Source organism: Odocoileus virginianus, chromosome 14 (genome assembly GCF_023699985.2).
Source record: "Odocoileus virginianus isolate 20LAN1187 ecotype Illinois chromosome 14, Ovbor_1.2, whole genome shotgun sequence".
Taxonomy (NCBI): domain Eukaryota; kingdom Metazoa; phylum Chordata; class Mammalia; order Artiodactyla; family Cervidae; genus Odocoileus; species Odocoileus virginianus.
Genome location: NC_069687.1, coordinates 30,679,571 through 30,701,778, shown reverse-complemented (window position 1 = coordinate 30,701,778; position 22,208 = coordinate 30,679,571).

Below are 22,208 nucleotides of genomic sequence, written 5' to 3'. Positions count from 1 at the left end.
TATAATTAACCTTCATAAGCAACTATTAACAGAAGAATGTGCTTCTCTCTCATTTGGTTAAGTAGTGATAAAGATACTGAAGATACACAATATGAATTAACAAGACTTGCTTTAGAAATATACAACCCATTCAGTGTACACGTGAATGGGTGTGTATGCATAGTTTCCAAGTGTTTATGTTTTGGGATCTACTATTTCTCTACTTCCATTACTGTACCTATCAGAACCTGCTTTGTAGGAATAGTGTTTACAGACTTTTTTATCCTCCTCTAAATCAGAGATTCTCAAGAGATGGGAGCCAGAGATCTTTTTAGAGGAGCCTTCCACTGGATTGATTACATAGAGTGCTTTGCATATGGAAAGCTCAAAGTAAAGTTTAGCTTAATTTGAGAGAAAGCATTCATAATGATATGAAATATTAAGGTGATATTCAACCCTGCAGGTTTGGGCAAGAAGATACCTCAGGTATATGCTTCCCTAACCTGCTCCTTCCAAACAGACAGTAAGATCAGTTAGATTGCGATTGTCTATCACCAGAAATAGTTTTTCTCCCTACTGGGGAACACAGCTAATATTACCAACATGGACAGTTCTATAGCCTAGAAGACCGCAGAGACCCAACAGACTGGAACTTTATTTCCTCAATTAATACACAGGCAAGTTCTTCTCAAATGATTTCTTAAAAGGGTGTGTGTCTCTAAATGGTCACAGGCAGACTTTTCCTTTAGATTAGAGCCAAGAACTAGGTTTTCGGACCCAGCTCTGCACTTGGACCTGTTGTAGTCCTTTTAGGTAGCATCCCCGTGCTCAGGGGCCAGCTCCCGGTGCCCTGCCCACCTGTGGATCAGTTACAGCACAGAGCGGGGGAGTTTCATTTTTTTTTCAAGCACCTAAAAAACTAATGTCCCCACACAAGTGGGATCAGAGAGTATCTATAAGAAGCATAGACTTCTGATCAAAGTGCCTTGAGGAGGGGTCTGAGAATCCACATCCTCTATCTGTAAGCCCACAACACCTTTTCTCTTAAATTAAAGTCAACTTGTTGGAACTTTTAAAAGACTTTCTGGGTATGGTACATTTCCCTCCAGTGCAAAGTGGATTTCTTTTAAGTTTATGTGCATTTGTGTGCTCACTCAGTCACGTACGACTCTGGGGCCCCGTGGACTGTAGCCTGCCAGGCTCCTCTATCCATGGGATTCTCCAGGCAAGAAGACTGGAGAGGGTTGCCATTTCCTCCTCCAAGGGATCTTCCCCACCCAGGGATTGAACCCATATCTCTTGAACCTCCTGCGTTGCCAGGTGTATTCTTTACCACTGTGCCACCTGGGAAGCGCTTTTAAGTTTATCTAATCACAAGAAACTTTTTATGTAGATGATCTCTGGCAAATAGAGGAGGGAGAAAGACTGAGTACATAGTATGTCCTATCTTTTTTTTTTTTTTTTTCTGATTTCAAGGTAATTTTTGTCTCAGAGTACATTATGAAACACAGAAAATAAAACTCCAGCCACTTTCAAAGTAAAGACACTAGCCAATCACTGCAGAATAACTAGTCATTTGTGGTTTTGTGTGTGTGTGTGAAGTATAGTTGATTTACAGTATTGTGTTAATTTCTGCTGTACACAGGATTGTTATACAAATTCTTTTTTAAAATCTTTTCTTTTCTTATTTCATTTATAAGGTTTATACATAAAAGCACATTAAATGGCTTTTAATTTTCCTTTTGGCAGAAGAAAACAAAAAACGAGCTGCAAAATTCAAATAGCGTCTCCTTAAACTCCACCCTTCTTCTGATTCTGCCCTCTCCCCCATCCAGTCCCATTCACACAGGGTTACATGGGGTTTCTCTAAGAGCACTTGTTGGTTAAAATCCTGGACTAGTGTTTACTTTCTAGGCTCACACACATCAACTAAACCCCTCAATGTATTTTCCCTCCTCTCCCACAGACCTAAGTGGGATACCCTATAATTTTAAAGTGCCTAGCAAATTACTGTCCATTAAACATCCAGCCACATTATATTTAACTCAAGTTTTCTATAGAGATTGAGAAAATAACACATCTGATTAGAGTACTTTGAAGGAATTAAGTTGTGAGTGTCCAGAAGTCTTAATATAAGCTTGTGTGTATGTGTATGTGTATTAGTCACTTAGCTGGAAGGAAAACTAAACTTGATATCTAGGTGCTTTTAGTAAGCCACATGGAGGTAAGACTTTTGTTAGATAATTATAATGTGTGTGCCTTCATTCCAGCAGATCTTCCACCAGATCTTACTGTGCTTTGCGACTTATGCAATTAGTCACCTACTTTGCTCCCACCTTCCAACTCCACACATAAGTTGTAAAGATCAGTAATGTTGGTGATCCTGCAGAGAATTCAAGGTTCTCTTATGACCGGCAAAATGCACATAGACAGAGACTTGCAATGGAAATTGGGTGAAATGCATATTTGTATTCCTTCCTCTGAAATTCCTTCTATCAAAATAAAATTTCTGGTAAAAATTAAGCAGTTTTCCTTCAGCCTTATCTCTGCTAGGTCAGTGATGCTTGTACTTCAACCAGACTTGCCAGCTTCCAGGTTCCTGGGTTTTGTTTCAGACGTTCTGATTCTGTAACCCTGAAGTAGGGCCTGGGGACATTCAGGTGTCACACCCCCTGCCCCCAGGTGATTCTGATGCAGGTGGGATTTCTCTGGAAAGAATCATACTCTAGGCTCTAGGCCTGTGGTGCTCCCAATTTAGCAGGCATCAGAATCTTAATGAGACCTTACTAAGACATCAATGGCTGGCCCTACCCTGAGCTTCTGGTTCAATAGGCCTTGGTGGGGCCTGAGAATCTGCATTTCTAGCAGGTTCCCAGGTGATACCAATGATACTGGTCTGGGACAACACCTTGTGAACTACTACTCCAGGCCAAATTAATGTGACTGCTCAGTGTAACTTGAAAAATTATGTGTCCTCAAAGCCTTCAATGTCTCCTCCAACTAGTCCCCCCACCTTTCCAGTTTTATAGGACCACTCTGAGGCACCCTATTATCCAGCCAACTCAGGACCCTTGCCATTCCCTAAGTGTTCAGACACGTATATGTATGGGCTAATGTCTGTGCTTGAAACGTGGAAATCTACAGGGCTTGCAAGTCCCAGGATACATGATTTACTTGCAAAGACATACCCAACCTCTTCAAATCAAAAGAATTACTTCCTTCTCATCATCATAAAACCCAATGTTTGCAATGTTTTTTACCTAGTGGTATGTATGTCTACCTTATCCACCAGATTTTTAGCTCCCCAAGGCCAGGTTTCAGATAATTTACTTTCCTCCCTGAAGGCTAGCAGAAAGAATACCAGCAGAATCAAAACTCAATTGACCCATATCCTTCAACACAATGATTCTCAAATTATAGCTCACAGACTGCCAGGGACACCTAATACCCTTTCAGAGCTGGGGGTACAAGGTGAAACTACTTTCATAATAATATTAGGTTAATAATGAGAGTTATTTGCTCTTTTTTTTTTTAAATTGTGCTCATGTTTACTTTGGTGCAAGACACAGTGGGTAAAATTGCATGAGTATAGATCGGGACGGGGCTCACACTGTGTTAACAGTCACTACATATATTTTTTAACGGACACACATTCACTGGGAAAATTCAAAGATGCCAATTTCACCTAACAGCTTCTTTAATGAAGCAGTAAAGTGTACTAATTTTATAAGATCACAAACCTTGAGTACAAATCTTTTATACTGTGTGGAGAAAAGGGAAGTTCACCGAAATGCCTTTCCTCATACCCAAGTGTAAGGGTTGTAAGAGGGAAAAAAATCAGGTGATGGACTTGGAACCTAGCCCAGATGCTGCTTCTTCTTTTCTTGTTTCCTTCAGTTTTACTTGTAAGAAAAAATGAATGACAAACTATGGCTATTCAGACTCAGGTATTTGACAGACATTTCAGGAATGAAACAAAGTACACCTGTCACATCAAGGAAATCAACTGACAGTTTTGTTGCCAATGATAAAATCTGAGCTTTTCAGAGAAAAATTAGAAATTTAGAAAAATCGTCATTGTGAGCCTGACAGTACCACCAGAACTTGAAGCCTTCATGGTATTAACAAATGCAATTTTTAGATATGGATCATGAAGTGTGCCAGTGCCATAATTAGATATATAATGCTGACATTATCTTAAATCTGGACTTTTAGATACAGTAATTAGAGGCCACATAATTTTATCTTGAGAAGTCAGTATATGTTACTACAGCTATTATTATACAATTATTGTTATTATTATAAATTAAGAATAAGTTACTCTCAACTCATTTGCAACCAAAGAATATCAGGAATCATATAAAACTCTCCCATCTGCTATAAGATTGAATTGGAGTGTATTCTCTAATAATAACAACAAAAACAATACTAGACAAATATCCATGTAACTACTTAAGGTGTTGTTGCCATTGTTTAGTCACTAGGTCATGTCTGACTCTTTTGAGACCCTGTGGACTGTAACCCACCAGACTCTTGTCCATGGGATTTCCCAGCAAGAATACTGGAGTGAGTTGCCATTTCCTTCTCTAGGGAATCTTCCCAACCCAGGGATTGATCCCACTTCTCCTATATTGGCAAGCAGATTCTTTACCACTGAGCCACCTACAAAGCCCCATTAACTATTATAGTCATTGTCTAGATGTCATTGAGGCACAGAGAGGTTAAGTAACTTGCCTAAGATCCCATAGCTCATTAATGGATCTATGGTTACAACAAAGGTCCACCTGGCTCCTGAGTCTGTGCTTTTAAACAATGAGATCTGCCTATTAATGCAAGCAAACACACACACACACATACACACACACACACACACACACACACACACACAGATATAAGTTGAAAAATACAAGAAGACCCAAGATTACTGACATAAACTCATCACAAATACCAGTGCCATGGAAGACAGGGTGATGGTCGTAGAATAGAGATTAAGGAAACAGGAAAATCAGATGCAAAACATCAATGAATTCTGGTCTGAGGAAAATATACAGGCACAGCTATACAGGACATTTGGGGACAATTTTTATACTTACAAAGAATGGGAGATAAAGAAAATACTGCAAATGTCAAGTAATTGTGTATGTATGTGTGTGTAGGTTTCTTTCTTTCTCTGTAATCTAGAAAGCATTCCCCATTCAGTTATTTACCTCCCAATCTTTCCCTGGCCCCTCTTTTCCTCATACACCAAGTTGTATATATATTCTTACAAAATAACTCTCATTTTAAATCCCAAACAGATTAATCCCTTCCTCTAGGTTCTAAACTCCCTTCTTTCCAGACCTACTGCCTCCACAGTTCATTTTCTCACAGCTTCTCTGTCTTAAAAACTATATATTTTTTTCATTTTCATTCTGGCTGAATCACACCTTTCTGATACAGAAAGGTTTTCCTACTTTTGCTGGGCTCTACTCTCTCAGGTGCTATTTATTGGGATGAGTGGTAAGAAGGGATCATAGATCCCTGAGATTCACTTCTTTGGGGATTTACAACATTCTTCTGGAGCTTCAGTAGACACTGAATAGACATTTAATGGAGATCCTCCTTTTTCAATACCATATCTGTGTTCTGGTCACTCATCTTCTATTGGTTTTTCACTAATAGGAAGAAATTGATATACTGTGGCTTTGTTTTGAAAACTGTGTTTTGCCTCAAAGCACTTTACTAAAATCTCTAAGGAAAAACTTTTGTAGAAATGAAGGTTATTATAGTTACCATATTGGGAAACTTTGCAGAATCTTCTATGGGTATTTTGAAGAAAATTAACGCAAATTATACCTATGCATGATGAAAAATATGTTCTTTATGAGCCTCAACAGTGATTTTTCAAAACATAGTCTTTCTCCAACCAACCTGCAAAACTAAAAAACCCACATTTCCTATTATCTCTGAATTTTACTTTCGTCCTTTGCTGATGATCATGGGGCATTCTACTCTTACCTTTGATCCACTGATCTCTTATTGTCTCAAATCATTTGACATTCATTTCTTGGAGGTTCTATAAAAGGAATGAGATAGTGGATGGAGGGAAGACCAAAGACAAGCTGTAGTGAATGAGCTAACTTTTCAGTGAATGAGCTAACTTTTCAAAATGTGTGGAGATGGTGTTGGAAACAGGAGTCACAAAGATGAATTCTCACAGCAGCCAGGAGACAGCAGGAATGAACGAAACAAGCCTAGGTACAAAAAACTTCTCTTCCAGATAACAACTGTCATCTTCCCATACACTCCCCTAGAAACATGAGCCTTCATCAGTTCAAATTTTGTTCTCTCACTTTTAATAACTACCTGGCATTTAAAAACTATATTTCTAGTATAAGAAAAACAATGCACGTGAAATAATACATAGTAACTGACAGGTGGCTTCAGGGTCAATAGGAGACGGAGGAAGTTGAGGAGACTGGATAAGGCAGAGAGGAGGTCCCACGGAAGAGGGAGGCTACGCACAGTGACAGTGGGCTAATGACAGGTGGGATGCATGTCCCATGGGGACAGAGAGTGTTTTTCAAGAAATGCTGCACATATGGATTTTATGGTAATATTTCACGATTTTTGGCTATAAAAGCCAATGAGCTACATTTAATTTCAAAGCTAAGGCTGCTATGCATGACCTGTTTCATATATGAATGAAATGATATGGTGTAAGACTTTGAAACCTGAGGACGTGGTTGGCTAAAATTTCAATGGCAGTATTAGAGATTTAACATTACGAAATGCATTATTTCCCAGTAGCATTGTGCGGTTGATGAAAAGGTCCATATTTATGAGAAGAGGTATTTTTCCAGAGAGGTATTTATGAGAAGAGTAAACATCAGGACAATTTTTGGAGCAGTCTCACTTCCCAGTAAAAGTGTAAGATCTCATAGCGATCTAGGTCCCGTGGGCTTTTTAACTCCAGAAGAGAATAAGCCAATTGAGTCAAGCAAGGGAGCTGTTTCCACCTGGCCTGAGCACCGACCCATGTCTACTGGTTGAAACACTGCCTGATGGAGGGCAGATGGTCCAACTATGAAAACAACAAATCACTTGACACAGTTTAGGATGGTGCCATGCTTTCCATGGATGGTGCTAAGGTCTGCCTTACCACATAAACAATGACTGATGTTGTTTGCCTTTCAGCTGAAGTAGAGTGGGATGTGTTTGCCTTGGCAGCCACGTCCTGCCCACGAAAGGAGCGCTAGCACATAGGATTTCTGTGAATTGCCTGACCTGCCCTTGCACTGTTAGTCAACAGGCAGCAGGAGACAGGGCGAAGGGGACAATGGCATGCCACACTGACTCTAGCCCCTCTGATCCTTTTCTCTAGCGGTGAATCCTGAGATATGAATCCCACATGCAGCAAGAGTTGGTTTTATGCCTTTAGCCAACACAAGAACCCCACAGGTGTGGGAGAGGGACCCAGAATGGTAGGAGAAGCTATTGGCCGTGGTTTCTTTGGCAGGAACTGGTGAGGCATCCAGCCTGCCAAGTGTCCCAGCTGGGCCTCAGCCTGGCGGGTGGCTTTTTTCACTCCACAAGGAAGCAGCTGGTCCCATGCACCATACGCTGGACAGAGAATCCACATTCCCTATAAAATTAAGAAGAGAAAGAAAGGTGGAGGGGAAGGTAACCAGAAGGTAACAGGAGAATTTCCTATCTCTTCCCTCACTTTCCAGCTAAGTGGCCAGTGAGGCTGGTGATCAATTCAGCATATGAGTGACAAGATTTCAAAGCCTCTGAAACCATTTCTATTCCCCTTCCTGACTCCGCTCCCACTGCCCCATCTCTCACCCCGAAGACAAGCCTTGGCAGAGGGGAGACCTGACTCCATCTGGTTAGATAGCCATAGTGTAAATAAGCTGGGACTGAGCATTCACATATGTGACAAAGCAGATCTGTGTTCCCAGTCTGAAAAAGCCAGCTGAGAAGGAGCAAGGAGCAAGGGCAACAGGCAAGACAAATACGTATATATAGGTTCTTCCTTCTCTGGATTTCCCCTTTCCTCCCCTCCCTGCCACTTCTGTCTCTCTCTCTCTTTCCCTATCAGTCTCCTTCAATTTCTCTATTTCTCTATCCCCATCTCTCTCCCCACCACCTCTCTCTCTCCTTTCCTCACTCAAGAACATTGAAGATGAGTGGGTTTATAACATCTGAAAAAAAAAAACCCAAAAAACAGCATTTGAAGAGTGTGCTTTCATTCCCCAGTGGCCCCATCCTGACCCCTCTGGTCCCTGCATATTTGTGATTCTTTTTTCCCCCTTAAATCAGACCCTGCTCATAGCCACACTGTGCCTTGAGATGCAATTACATGGCAGGCACTCTGCCTACAGTCCTGGTTGGGAATCCAGATTCCCAAATGTTTCTTTGTGACCTGAGGTTAAAGGAAGGTGGCAGAGAGCGAAGCCCTGGTGTGCCAGCCCAGTCCTTTATTCCCCCTTGCCGGCAGCTCTTTCTCTGACTCCGGCAAAGAACTCAACGTTATGCAGGAAATCTGCGTAACACCTTCTAGATGACAACCATTGGAAGGCTTGTTCTCCTAGAACCCCAGCCCTGAAATGCTGATGCTGGAAAGGTGCCCTCCATTTATTCCGTTCCATGTAGGAAGTACAAAAGAAGAGAGAAAAGGACAGGCGAGGAGAAGGCAGGCTCAGAGAAAGTTCTCGCTTCCAAGATGGAAAAAAAAGACAATTAAATCAAGATAATGTTTAAGAAAATCTATTTTTAACAGGACTTCCTGGTGTTAATATTTTTTATGACTGTGTTGAAGGGTCCTGGCAGACCAGGCAATCTTGGGGAGACTGGTTCATGATGAGATACAGACAGCAAAGCCAGCTAATCCTACTGTATGGAGAACACATGATTTGGCAGATGGTTGCCATTTCTGAAGCCATCTGGTAGCCCAGCCAGGCTTTCAGCCACCTATAGAACTCCAGGTCCTCAGAGTATGCAACTTGGCTCTCCAGATGTTTACAAAGGATCTGCTTTCTTTTGGCTCAGAAGGAGACCGGAGGCTGGCAACCTCCATCCCATAAACTAAATTCCCAACATCTAATAGTTTCTAAGGGCTTCCCTGATGGCTCAGGGGTAAAGAATCTGCCTGGCAATGTAGAAGACCCAAGTTCAGTCCCTGGATTGGGAAGATCCCTTGTAGAAGGAAAGAGCAACCCACTCCAGTACTCTTGTCTGGGAAATCCCATGGACAGAGGAGCCTGGTGGGCCACAGTCCATAGAGTCGCAAAAGAGTTGAATACAACTTGACGACGAACAACAATAGTCGCTGGACTCATGAGGTACCATGAGGTCACAGGCCACTTTGCCTGGGCCCAATTTTGTGAACTTAGGAAAGTCTTTACTTCTCTGGGCTCTAATCTCCTAGTCTCTAAAATAAGAAAATCCACCAGCGACTGTCAAATATTGCAACGCGGAGTGGAAGATAGGAAACTGTTGTTTACATCAAAAGTTCTCCATTATTTTGAATTAAAGTCCAAAGATCTTTCTAAGAAATTTCAAAGAAGTACCTCTTTCAGGTGACGACCCTTTATATGACTAAAGAAAACTAACTGATTTGCCTTCCTTCTACTCAGCCAAACATCATCAGGTCTACAGGACTTTGCACATATGATGCAATTTCTAGCACTTAGACATAACTTTGATGATTGTCTTGTCAACAATCATACTAACCATAAAGTTTGCTACATGCCTGATACTGTTCTAAGTTCATTTACTTCAGTAATCTCTTTTAATACTCAAGCAGTCTGGCAAGATAGGTACAATTTTTATTCCTATTTTATAGATGAGGACAGTTGAAAACATAAAACTTTAAGCAATTTGTCCAAGATACATAACCAATAAGTGGTAGAGCCAGACACTCTGATTAGCAAGTCTGACTCTGGAGATTATGCTATTCATACCACTTTACTCTGTCGTGCGTGCATACTAAGTCACTTCAGTTGTGTCTGACTCTTTGTGACCCTATGGACTGTAGCCCTCCAGGCCCCTCTGTCCATATGATTCTCCAGGCAAGAATACTGGAGCGGGTTGCCAGGCCCTTCTCCAGGGGATCTTTCTGACCCAGGGATCAAACCCACATCTGTCACATCTTGTGAACTTAATGAAAGTCTTTATTTCTCTGGGCTCTAATCTCCTAGTCTCTGAAATAAGATCCGTTAGGGACTATCAAATATTACATCCCAGAGTGGAAGACAGGAAATTTTTATTTCTATCAAAAGTTCTCCATTATTTTGAATTAAAGTCCAAAGATTTCCACTAAAAAAACTCATGGCCAGTTCAGTGTGAATTCAGACTAAGACTCAGGCCTTCTGGCCCCTAGTTCAATGCTCTTTCTACCATGTCACCTTATCCTGAGTGTGGACGGATTGCCTAGAGGAGAAGGTAGGGGGAGTTTGAGGAAGGAGAACTAGAGTATAAAATTCCCAATTCCAAATCCCCGGGAGAACTGTTTATCAATAGAACTTTCACTTATGTTACCCAAAGTAGAAAAGCACCTTTCCCATTTCTCAATTGAGTCAGGAATATGAACTTTGGCAAAGACAGAAAGGCAGTCTTGCTTGACAAAAGACTCTTAAGACTTGCCCTGTTGTGTCTGACTCTTTGTGACCCTAAAACTTGCCCTAGTTCCCACAATTTAGGCATCAGGGAAGACAACGTTCAAGGAAGTCTTAACTCTGAACCAGGAAGGAAGCAGTAGCCTCCAGCCACAGGTTCTTGTCACCAAAGGCTGTTTAGATGGTGAAAGCTCACTAGAGAAAGCTTCTTTGTATAGTATTTTCCTTCTTCCCCAGGGAGTTGAGAGGAGGCATTCGGAGGAAGGGATAACTTCAGCTTACAAAGCTGAAAGATTTCATCAAGAAAGTAAACTTTCAGGACAAGTTCATACAGCAAAAATCTCAGAAAGAAACAGAGGATGGAGGCAGGGATGACAATTGTCAATAGCATTCCATGGCATCAGGTACGGTGACCCATTTAAAATAAAAGTCAGCTCCTGGCACTCTGCTCAATACTCCAATGCCTTCCTTCTTCCTTCCCAGGTGGAGCTTTATTCCAAAAAAGTTCTTCATTGTCCTTATTCAAGATTCAACTCAAGTTATATTATCAAAGAGGCCCAATATTGACCCTATGACTTAATCCACATCTCCTCTCTGCTTTGTTTTACTTCTTAGCATTTATCATCACCTAATATACAATTTGTTTCTTTGTTTGTTTTTAACCTTTCCTCCTCCAAACTCCAGAATATAGTACCAGATCTCAGACTGAGTCTAATTATGTTTTTCCTGCTGTAAACCAGCACAGGCTCATGTAAAAATGAACCTGGCATTTTTGACAAGTGAATGAATGAAAAAAGAAAGAAAGAAAGAATGAAAAATGAAGACAAGGACATCCACTCTCACCACTTCTATCAAGCATAGTACTGGAAGTCCTTAACAGAGAAATTAGGCAACAAAAAGAAATAAAAGGCATCTAAATCAGAGAGAAAGAAACACAATTATGTTTGCAAATGACATAATCATGTATGTAGAAAATCTTAAAGACTCCACACACACACACCACACACACACACACTAACTATTAGAACTAATGAACAAATTCAGTAAAATTACAGGATACAAAATCAACATACAAAAACAGTTGCATTTATATATGCTAACAATATACACTAACAATTATACAAAATGAAATTAAGATAATCTTATTTACAGTAGCATCAAGAGAATAAAATATTCAGGAATAAACTTAACTAAGAAGGTGAAAGACTTGTCCACTGAAAACTATAAAACAGTGCTGAAAGAAGTTTAAAAAACACAAATAAATGGAAACATATCTCATGTTTGTGGATAGAAAGACTCACTACTGTTAAAATATCCACACTACCCAAAACAATATTCAAAATTTGATGCTATCTCTATCAAAATCTCAATGGCATTTTTTATAGAATAAGAAAAGAGTTCTACAAATCATATGGAACCACAAAAGATTTTGAATAATCAATCAGTTTTGAGGAATAAGAACAAAGGTAGAGACATACTTTCAGATTTTAAACTATATGACAAAGCTACAAGAATAAAACCGTTATAGTATTGTCACTAAAACAGATATATAGACCAACAGAGCAGAATTGAGAGACCAGAAATACATTCATACATTTACTATCAATTGATCTTTGAGAAGGGTGCCAAGAATACAAAATGGGGAAAGAAGAGTCTCTCAACAAATGGTGATGGGAAAATTGTATATCCACATGCAAAAAATTAAACTGGACCCTTATCTTACAGATACACAAAGATCTACTCAAAACAAATTAAAGACTTAAATTGACTTGAAACTGTAAAACTTCTAGGAGATGCTGAGCGGAAAACATCTTAACATTGGTCATGAAATGACTTTTTGGATATGACAACAAAGGAATAGGCAACAACAACAAAATAAACAAGTACAATTACCTCAAACTAAAAAGTTTCTGCCTGCAAAGGAACAATCATCAAAGTGAAAAGATAATCTATGGAATGCCAGAAAATATTTGCAGACTACATATCTAATAAGAAGTTAATGTCCAAAATATATAAGGAACTCCTACAACTCAAAAGCAAACAATAACAAAAATAACAACATAAATAATCTGATTTAAAAATGGCCAGAGGGATTAAATTCCTTTTCTCAAAAGACACACAAATGGACAACAGGTAGAAGAAAAGGTACCTGACATCATTAATATCAGGGAAATATGAATCAAAACCACAACCAGGTAGCACCTCACACCTTCGAGGGTGGTAATTATTTTTAAAAAGTGTTGGTGAAGATGTGAAGAAAGTGGAACATTCAAGTGCTATTGGTAGGAATGTAAAACAGTGCAGCTGCTGTGGAAAACAGTATGGAAGTTCCTCAAAATTGTTCATTACTGGCATGTAAATACTCATGCCAAACAAAGCACAGTATTGTCCAGAACGGATATAAATATATGGAAACGTATAATATTTGACACTAGAAATCAGTGGGAAAATTGTGGATTTTTTCAATAAAAGCTAATAGGATAATTGATTATGGATTCAGAAGAAAACTGATTTAATCCTCTATCTCATGTAACATTTAAAAACCACTTCTAGGATAATTAAAAACTTTATAAAAATTTTAACAATATTAGAAGCAAAGAAACAGTAGAGAAAACTCAGAGACTTAATAGAATATAATTGACAGATTCATCTAGGTGAAAATATAAAACTTTTGTACAATAAAACAGCCCATAAATAAAATCAAAGGAAATGCAACAAATATTAAGAAACATTTGCAATATATTTTAAAAAATGTTAATGTATATACAATAGTAAAGAAAAATCATTTTTTTAGGAAAACAAATATACCAGAAAAAAAAATAGGCATAGGATTGAAAATAAAAAGCCTAAGAGATAAAATCTCAAAGGATAATAAACATATGAATTATGTCTTCCCACACAAGTATTTGAGGGACTATGAATTAGAACAATTCTAAGACACAATAGTTTGCTTACTGAACTGAAAAAAATTATTTTGATAAAATTTAGTCCTCGCAAGGATGTGAGCAAACACTCTTGGTAGGAGTGTATACTGGTACACATCTGTATTGATAAGTATTGGGGAAGAATTTAAAGTTATCAATACATATGAGAATTTTTAATGCTCCTACTCAGGGCTCTCATTTCTAGGACTCTTTTCTACAACATTTTTTGGAGAGCAATCTGGCAGTGATCTTACAAAATTTCAGTTCTCATTCCCTTTGACCTAACAATACCATTTCTAAGTATCTATCCTGAGGTACAGGGCTTCCCTGGTGGCTCAGCAATAAAGAATCTACCTGCAGTGCAGGAGACCCGGGTTCGATCCCTAGGTCAAGAAGATCCCCTGGAGAAGGGAACGGCTACCTACTTCAGTGTTCTTGACTGGAGAACCCCATGGACAGAGGAGCCTGGCAGGCTATAGTTCATAGGGTTGCAAAGAGTCGGACATAACTAAAGCAACTTCATATGCATGCACGCATCCTAAGGTACAGGCAAAGATAATCATGAGAGCACTTTTAACAATAAAAAATTAAAATGATCAAATATCTAACAATGGGAAGAATGGTAGAATAAATTACAGAAGAGGCAGCCATTAAAAAGAATGGGCTAATTCTATAGCTTGTAACCTAAAATATATAATTGCATGATACAAAAGACAAGTTACAGAAATTATTTAGTTCTTAGTTTAAAAAAACAAAAGCATGTACATATGGAGATGTGGCTACATACATGTAGGATAAGGAGAGTTGTGCAGGCTAAGTCCCTTCAGTTGTGTCCAACTCTGCGCAACTCTATGGACTGTAGTCTGCCAGGCTCCTCTGTAGACGGGATTCTCCAGGCAAGAATACTGGAGTGGGTTGCCATGCCCTCCTCCAGGGGATCTTCCCGACTCAAGAGGTCAAACCTGCATCTCTTATGTCACCTGCATTGGCAGGCAGATTCTTCACCACTAGCACCACCTGGGAAGCCAAGGCTAGTTACACACCAATAAGTTAATGGTGGTCACCTCTGGAGGTGGGATCAGATGAAAGAGGGAGCGTGTGTAATGGGCCAAAGATAAAACTGTTCCCGTTCAGGGGGGAGGAGAAAGAAGAGGGGCCATGGCATGAGGCAACAGAGGACGGCCATTGACAGACTGAGGACAGTCAGGGGAGGCGGGCAGGGCCTGAGAGCAACGCAATGAGGGTCTCAAGGGCAGGGAGTGAAGGGGTGCTGTGAGCCCTGGGCAGGCGCAGCCCTGAGAAAGAACGCAGCTGAGTGGTAGTGGTGGAAGCCAGGGTGTAGCGGGATTGAGGCAGTTTTTGTCCACTCTGCTGGGGCATCTTCATAGAAACAGACAAATCGGGGCCCTCCCCCCAAACTGTCTGAATCAGAAGCTCTGCAAGTGACACCCAGATACAGTGTGTTTGAAACCGTCCTCAGATGACCAGGGTACAGCCAGGGTTAAGAACCACTGAGAGAAGGTGTTGAGAGCTTACTGAGTCAGGGACAACTGAGACGTATAGATCATTCTTTCATCAAACTTGACAGATGAAGAAAGAAGTGAATTAAATCATAAAGCCCCAAGTTAGCACGGTCAAGGAAGATGCGAGGATATTGTAGGCTGAAAAAGAAGCTGATAAGGCAGAAAACATTAACTGTGAGTTGAAGGTAGGGAGAAAAGGAAGGGGGCGGTGGAGGAGGGGAACTGAATGTTATTTGTCAGGCATTTTACTTATGTTATCACCATTATGGCTCCTTTTGCTGATAATTAATAATCACTATTGTTATTTTTGAGGCCTATATTACTGCGTCGGATTTACAATGTGGCAAGTGAGGTTTAGGGAAGCCAAGTAAATACTGAAGATCCAAATCCAAGCCAACAAAGAACTGGGCTGTTTCCTCTGTATCGGCTGTACAGTAAAATCTTGGAGGCAGCGGGTAGGGCTGGGGTCTAGGATTCAGTTGGAGGAGCAGCTTAGGAAAAAGGAGGAACACACCCGGTGAAACAAGACAGAGACAAGTAAGAAGGGAACACAGGTAAAGGGGCAGGGCTTGTGAGTCTGTAAACAAAAGGGAGACAGTTTGGAATGGGGTTGGGGTTCACAGTTGACTTCCTACATCATCTCAGTAGAGCTGGGGCAGAGTCATTAATTCCATGAGAGCTGATGCTGGTGGTTCATGGATGGTGCCTGCGCGCTACACAACAGAGTGGAAAGGCAGTCTCGCCCTTCCCTTCCAATGAGATGTGGGTTAGTCACTCAACAACCCGTCTGTCCATCTGGCAACCAGGAGCATTGATGAATTAAGCTGTCTGTAGCTAACTGGGAACCCCAAAGAGGAAGAACAAGGGCCCTACCTTCCAAGACCTGACAGTCTAGGGTTACTTGGGTGAGGTTTTTGCCACCAACTATTAAAATCATCTGATTAGAACATTAAAAAAAAAAAAATGATGATGCCTTGCTTTGCAATGTAGAAACATTCTGCCATTGACGATACCAGGTCACCCAGTGGTTTTGAAAATAAACAGGGGTTGCATACCTTTACGGCACCCCCATGAGCAAGGTAAGTGTGCAAGAAAGAAGCTTCTCCCATCAGCTAAGAGAACTCTGGGGGATGGTGAAGGACAGGAAAGCCTGGCGTGCTACAATCCACTGGGTCGCAAAGAGTCAGACACAACTGTGCCACTGAACAACAGCAAAGACAGCCAGATGGGGTTACAGTTTAATTGTACAAAATCACCTTACTGAACACGAAGCATCAGGTGGTCATGCCTATATAGGTGTCTCTGGGCTTCCAGTCCAAAAAGATCACCAAACCATCTTAGAATATTCAGTGGCTTCTGGAGACTCAGCAAGCAGCTACCACTGAATGTCATTTGCCAGTAATTCCAGAGTCAATCACTCAAAAGGGAATACACCTAGAATTCCAACAATACTTTGTTGAGAATGTATAGTCTTTGTTTAAAATATTCTCCATGGTGCCCCTCTGGGTAATTAAATAAGCAGATAAGATATTAATTAATAGCAGCAAACAGACACTAACAACTTACTAATTGAGGGATAAGTATTTCCTTTCATTCAGGCAGCTACTACTTTTGTTTCAGTACTTTTGCCAGAGAGAAAAGGTGGTGGTTATGCATGGTTTTGTTATTGCCAGAAAAAGAGAAAAAAAAAAGTCAGATCCCCCCCCCCATACAGAAAAGACAATAGAAAACATGAATTGTATATTTGTGGAAAAGAACAAAAGTATGGATTATTTCAGCACCACCAATGCTTCTGTGTCGCACTCATGCGGCAGAGAATAGACAGGCAGAGAGGTATCTAAAAAGAAAGCAAAACCAGCTCTCTCGCTCTCTCTGCTCTCTCGGGTCACTGACTGTTTTTGCCCCTTTCACTCCGACCCCTCCTTCTTCTAAGGGAAGGTGAGATTCAATTCCCCGGAGCCTCACTCCAGGGCTGTTAAGCTTCTGTTCAAGCTGTTGTTCGGAAATAAGGAAAGAAATTTGACACGGAGACACTCCACGTCTTGGCTGCCAGGAGAAATACCAGCTTTGAGGTCGTTCCATTTATGAAGCTATGTTTATTATTATTGTTGTTTTGCCAATCTGTTTTGTGATGCAGTCTCATCGGGAGACCTGTGGTCCCCATCTATCGTGCAAAACCCATCTAGGGTGAATCCGTTCTTCCTTCTCCACTTCTTTGCTGCATTCCGGCTTCCGCAGCTCCTTCCTTCACCTGGTGAAGCTGGCCGGCTCTGGACATTTTGCAGGCTTAAGAAAATCACTGTTTCGCCTCGGGCGAGGAACACCAATGTTGCAACCTGGACTCCTCCTCCCACAAAGAAAAGAGTGAACAAGTGCACTTACTGGGCTTCTTGTCCCAGAGCCGCCCGGCTGCTGGAGTCCAGGTTGGGATACCCAGACACCAGCCTCCCCTCTTGGGCTTCCCACCCCCGCCCCCCCCGCCCCCTTTCTCTTTAAGTCTAACTCCCCCCTCTCCCTCCTTCTGGCTTCCACCGGCTGTTCCTGAAACAGCTTTACGCACGATGGAGGTCCACATCCTCGCGCGGGAAGTGCTCACGGACTGAGATGGCAGACCTCGCTCCCCCGGAAGAGTGAGTACCCACCGCGGGCGGAGCCGAGGGCGCGGGGGCGGCGCCGGGGCCGCGGGTTCGAGGCCAAGTGCGGGCAGACGCGCACCGGCGGCTGGGCTCGGGCTGCTCCGGAAGACGCCAGAAACCCGCCGGAGCCGCCGGGCGGCAGCCTGGGGCAGAGCCGGGACTCTGACTGCACGGAGGTCCCCTCCCAAAGGAACTAAAAAGACTCTATCCGCCCCCACTCTCGCCGCTTTTACTACGGCACACATCAGTCTTTATAAAAAGCATCTTGAGAATGAGTTTCGGCGTGACTAGGGGATTCTCAGAAGATACATTATTCACGTCAAATTGAAAAGAAAAACTAGCGGGGAGGGGAAGGAGCTCAGACAGGTGATGTGCGGACGGCGGGCTTGAGGATTCTCCCAGCGTCTGCCACGGCCGCCTCGGGGTATCCGGCGGAAAGTTGAGCGGTCGCCGGGCCGACCCGAAAGGTGTGGCTCCCCGCCCCCTCAGAGGCCGTGGGGATAGTGACAGGTAAGCAGCCTCCTGCTGTCACCCGGAGCTCAGCCGAAGGGAGGCAGCCTGAACTCAGCGAAGGAATTCCAGCTGGAGAGGCAGCTTTGGGAACCGCTGGAGGAGAGAGGACGAGAGAGCCGAGGAGAGGAGGGGGAAGTCGGGCAAACAGGTAACGGCGGGAGCCAGGGCGCTACCGGAGCCAGAGTTGCAGCACTTTGGGTGGGAGAACATCCTTGTAATGGCCTCTCCCTGTGTTCTGCGGAAGCAGCCCACCTTACCCTAATAACAAGCGTTTTAGGATTTTCGGTAACTGGACTTGAAAATGATTGCAAAACATTATTATGACACTATAGGGATTCGCTTGTTTTCTTTCATCAAGTTGGTTGGTTAGGATTTCCCACCTGAGTTTCATGCTTCTTGGTCAGTGGAGTGTGGCTCATTCCACCCTGCTGTGCAAACTTGGGCAAGACTCTTGGGGTCCGTGGGCCTCGATTTTCTTTGCACATGTTGCACTTTGCATGTGTGTACATGTGTGTGTGCAACGTTTAAGGACATATGTATTGTGTGTATATATATGTTTGAATATATGTGTGTGTATATATTCTTCCCTAAATGTGTACATATGTGTATATACATACACATATGCTATATATAAATACATATACATACATATATATATATATTTAGATTACTACTTGTATATGAATATATTTAAGACTAATGGAGTAAAAGTGCTGCTGAATCATGTAAGAAAGAAACTGATGAAATTGTGTATTTCAGTGGTTCTTAAAAATTGGTGCTCATTAAGACCTTTTGAGAATGAGCTGTGAGTCCTCTCCCAAGTGGGGAAAGCATTTTTATGGAATGTTCATAAAGTTTTGCAAGCAGTCCCAGAAGGTTGTGGACATGCCCTGAAGTCCTTGCCTGAGGCCCTAGTGAACATCCCTTACCTTCCCCTCTAGGGTCTGCATCAACGACCCAGCCAAACCTCTGTGGCTGATGGGTGGGCTGTGGGAGCCATCTGCAGCCTTCTCTGGGGGTCTGGTGTCAGCCCTGCCAAAGGAGAGAGCCTGGCTTTCGTGAGTGAGGTCCTGGGACACTGTTTCCCAGGAGCTTCGCCGGTCTCTGCCTTGTGGGAAACCCTCTTCACAAGCCCTTGCAATGGCTTTCCTAAGGTGACCATCCTCAGCCCTGGGATTTTTCAGTCTTACAGACAGCATTGGAGAACACCTGCAGAGGGTCACTGTCTTAAGAAGAGCTCTTCGGGTCCCACAGTTGGATGTCAGACACTGGGACCGAGGTCTGGTTTCGAAATGAAGTGCTGTTTGCTCCCCAGTGCTGAGTAGGAATAGTAAGAGTCTTCTTGTGCACGTCTGCACTTTTCCTTTAAAGCACTAGGTTCCCGTGCCTTGGAGGACCTGGGTCTTCCATTGGCAGTGCCAGCAAGGTGTAGCAGGGGACACAGGGAGCTTTGAAGCCCAACAAGCCAGGCTTCAAATCTTGGCTCCCTTGCTTCAGGCAAGTCACTGAACTTCTCTGAGTCTCACTTTTCCTGTTGTGAAATGGGGAACAATACTGCTTTCTTGCACGGTTATTAGGAAAATGAAATGCCTAGTCTATAATAAACTGCTATTATTGATATGAATGTGAGTTTATAAGTCAGTGTTAAATAGTCTCCTACTTTTTTTAGAGCAGTTTACTCTCTTATGGGGCTTATGTCAGCAAAAGAATGAGTACAGTCAGCCCTGATCTAATTATTCTAGAAGATGAATGGTGGGTTCAGAATACAATGTTGGGTTTATTGCTTCACCTTTGTCAAGCAGTTTTCTGTGTTGCCAGAAAGTGAAATGTGTCCAGACTAGCATGAAGTCTTGACCCTTTCTCTGAGTTCTCTTTTGGCCTATAATCTTGAATAGAAAACAGCTAGATCTTGCCTGTAGCTGCATGAATCTCGGTATAGAAACTGGAGAGGGCTGATGGCTGCATCTATCTTCAGGTACAACCCAAACTGTCTCTGTAAAGAGAAATGTCTTCATTTCCATCTTTCACAGCTTGGAATAGATTTAATAAACTCAGCAAGTACTCCCCCCCCACCTCTGTCTGCAGTCCTGGCCCCTCCGTTGCAAGAAATTGAATGACATAGATGTAAGGGAAAGAAATAGGAGAATCTTAAAAGGAAATTGGATTCCCTCTAAGTATCCATTCCAAGACTGATGAGTATATTCTGGCAAGGCATTCTTGAATGCGAAGATGATGGTGTTGATACCTACTAGTCACTGAGCCTTCAAGATATACTAAGCACTTGCCTATGTTCCTTCTGTTAATTCTCATGGTAATTCAATGAATTCTCTCTTCAATTAATTTTCTCACTGCAGGGTATGGATTATCAAACAAAGCTTTACAGATAAGGAGACTGAGGATTAAGGAAATTTACATGACTTGCCCAGTCTCCACAGCAAGTAAAAGGTAGAACTGAACTGGGACATAGGCCCAGGTCTGTCTGATCTTGATACCCACTCTTGTTCCACTAACGCATGCTGCCAAGCTCCTTGGGGTCAGAAAGTTGCATCATGCTAATTGGGTCCCAACCTAGTTCTTTTGAAGGGCAGGAATCACCAAATCCACTAGGTGATTTCAGTGGCATGAACATACACTTTGTGTGTGAACACATCAATAGGCAACAACAGTGAAATCACCTATGGAGAGCGATTTTCCCACCCTTTCCCAAATCCAGCTGTGAAGTCAATAGTTACCTACAGCAGGCGACGCTGGCTCTGGGCCACTGATTTCCTGAGCAATTCGTTTATGTCAGAAAGAGCTCTGAAATTCTTAGTCTTCGTTACCTTTAGAATCAGGACACCTTGCCATTTGCCTTCCTGTGTTAAACATTCATTCATTCCATGAATACTTGCTGAGCTCTGAATATGACAGACAAGGCCTCGGCCCTTGTGAAGCTTCTATGCTACAGAGATGTATAAGAGGCAGGTGAACACATATATAAATCAGATCATTTCAGATATTGATAAATGTTTTGTTATTGTTCTTCATTTGCTAAGTCGTGTCCTACTCTTTGTGACCCCATGGTCTGCAGCACACCAGGACACAGGCTTCCCTGTCCTTCAACTGTCTCTCGGAGTTTTTTGAAACTCATATCCATTGAGTCAGTGATGCCATCCAGCCATCTCATCCTCTGTCATTCCTTCTCTTATTGCCCTCAATCTTTCCCAGCATCAGAGTCTTTTTCAATGAGTTGGCTCTTCACATCAGGTGGCCAAAGTATTGGAGCTTCAGCTTCAGCATCAGTCCTTCCAGTGAATATTCAGGACTGATTTCCTTTAGGATTGACTGGTTTGATCTCCTTGCTGTCCAAAGAACTCCAAAGAATCTACTCCAGCACCACAATTAGAAAGTATCAATTCTGTGCTCAGCCTTCTTTATGATCCAACTCTCACATCTGTACATAAACATTAGAAAGAAAGTAAAGAGAGGCTGGGGGCCTCAAGGGTAACAGGGCTTGGGGGCACATTTAAGTAAGACAACAGAGAAGATCTCCTTAAGAAGGTCACCCTTAAACTTAAACCTGCCTAATAAGAAGAAACCAGCCCTATGAAAATCTGGGGAAAGAATTGCCTTAGCAGAAGAAACCTCAAGGGAAAGTTCTGAAAGTGAATAAATAAAGCAGTATGGCCCCAGATAGAATGAGATGGCCCCTAAGGTATCAAGTTGAGGTTTATAAAGGGGAAATCATTGTTTGAATGCCTATTGTACTAGTCTAGCCTGTTCTGTGTATTTTATACCTATCTTAATTTTTAATCTTCTCAGCAATCTGGTGAGTTAGCTTTTCTGTCTTGATTTGATAATTAAAGAAACCAAGACTTGCAGAGAGTAACCAACCAGACTAAGGTTATAAAGCTGGTATTTGAATCCCACAGTCTATCCTGCACCAAAACCCAAAACTTTTTGCTAACACAGCATGTGGCCTTTGAGATCATCTCTTCTCGGGGATAGTGAAAGAGCTAGCAGCAAGAAATATCCAGCGTTTATTAAGTAGCT